The sequence below is a fragment of the Gastrolobium bilobum genome, unplaced genomic scaffold (assembly GCF_033153095.1).
Source record: "Gastrolobium bilobum isolate Gb01-03AN ecotype WA unplaced genomic scaffold, APGP_CSIRO_Gbil_v1 utg25027, whole genome shotgun sequence".
In the NCBI taxonomy this organism is placed as follows: domain Eukaryota; kingdom Viridiplantae; phylum Streptophyta; class Magnoliopsida; order Fabales; family Fabaceae; genus Gastrolobium; species Gastrolobium bilobum.
This window is the reverse complement of record NW_026899751.1, coordinates 5,200-7,346: the sequence shown is the minus strand read 5'-3', so window position 1 is coordinate 7,346 and position 2,147 is coordinate 5,200.

Here is a 2,147-nt window from a genome sequence, read left to right as displayed (position 1 = left end):
GCCGAGTTCCATAAGGAACTTCTTCATCCACAGCATCTATTTGCTTGCCTCAGTAGGGGCAATGTACTCAGCCTCAGTTGTCGATAGTGCAACACATTTCTGAAGTCTTGATTACCAAGAGACAGCTCCTCCGGCAAATCTCATCATGTATCCCGTCGTCGATTTCCTCGAGTCAGAATCTCCCCCTAAATCAGAATCTGAGTAGCCTTGCAACTCGGCTTTGTCTTCTCCAAATCGGAGGCATAAGTTGGTCGCACCTCTGAGGTACTTGAAGATCCACTTCACTACTTCCCAGTGTTCTTTGTCGGGGTTTGATAGATACCGGCTTACCATTTCAACAGCATACGCCAAGTCGGGTCTAGTGCAAACTGTAAGAACCTGTACCGTTAATTAAGGAAGTTAATTAATTAATTATGTGAAATTAGGAAATAATTCCATAATTGACCATAATAATTATTATGAGGCTTAAATAAATATAGAAAGTGGTTAATAATGCTGAAAGTCGCTTTTCGGACGAAAAGTGCAGATATCGGTTCTGCTAGTCGGTATAAATGCGTACCGATAAATTATCCCAAAAAGTTATAATAAGTGCATGAATATTAATATAATCATATATAGGACTTGTAAAACGAGTTTCAAGTTAAAATAATGAGAACTGGTGCCAGAACTGATACTGGCTATGAGAAAAGCGCGTACCGGAAAGGTACTGCGAAAAATAAAATAAAAATATGATAAATATTGTAAATATGAGTAGGTTAAGAATCCTGAGTTTGGGATTAAAATGCTAAGCGTAGCCGTTAGCGCTAATACTGTGTGTTTAAGATGTAAACCGCTATAAATACCCTTGCTTGGCCCAAAACCCTAGGCACATCAGACTTCCTACGTGACACACTTGGAGGCTGAGTGGTTGTCACTGTTCCATTGCATTTCCTTCACCATTTCTTGAGCTTTGGGGTTATTTTCTTCTTGATTCTTCCTCTTGATCTTGCAAACACTTGGTAGGGTGGGTTGTGAGAGTGTGAGGCTGCATTTTCTGGACACTCAGCCACTGTTTGGTGGAGCTTTGAGAGCTGGTTTGCGAGTTGGGTGGTGTGAGCCTTGGTCATGGAACTTTGAGGTCCAAGGAGTGATCTTTGGGTGCAAGAACCAACCATGGTGGAGGCATTTTTGTGTCCTTGCCTGTGCTGAGCTTTGGGAGCTTCAAGTGAGCTCCAAGAGCATCATTCCTTGCTATTTTAAGCCTTGAGGTGAGTTGCCTAACCTTGATCATGAGTTTTAATGGTTAAAAGAGGTGTCTTGGCATGTTTAATGAGTTAAACAAGTAACCAACCGTTATATGAACTTAAAAGAGGTTAATCATGCATGCTTGGACGTTGGAATGGGTTAAAAACCCAACCTTTGGAAGGATATCTCGCGAAATGCAGAACTGCATTCTATCGCGAAATATTCGGATATGCATATCCGGATCTTGATATCTGGATATGGGGATCCGAATATCCAGATATTGATATCCGGATATTGGCAGAGATATCCGGATATGCCCCCAACAAATATCCGGATATTCTGGGAATTTTGGAACAGTGACGGTATTGTTCATACAGAATATCATTTTGGGTTGGTGGACCCATGATCGACTTATGTGGACTTCTGTAATAATTAAACTAAGTTAGAATCAAGTGATTAAGGGCTTATGACTTTGAGAGAAGTCTAAAGACGTAAAACTTAAAGGAAGGGCGTTGTTTTTAAATCCTATGCTTGTTGTGCATAAATATTGATAATATTGTTGGTCCAAACAGATTGTGATCCTGCTATTTGTGGACTCTGAGGTATTGTGGACTCTTGGCTTGGATAGCTAGCTTGCAAGGTAAGCTTTCGTGTCCTCGGTTTAGCCATTGTTTGTTCCACCATGTCCCATGGGGGATGGTTTATATGGATGATGTGTTTTCATGTATTGATTTGCTGAAATGCTATTAAACTGCTAAGTGCAAATGCTATATGATATGTATGTGGTGTTCCGTCTAAACAGGAAGCCATGGGGTATTCCTGTGGACGGGTACAACATGGGCTGGTATTATGTGGGTAATAGACTTATTCCTGCATTTCTCTGATCAGTAGAATAGTTATAACACACAGGACATGAATATCTG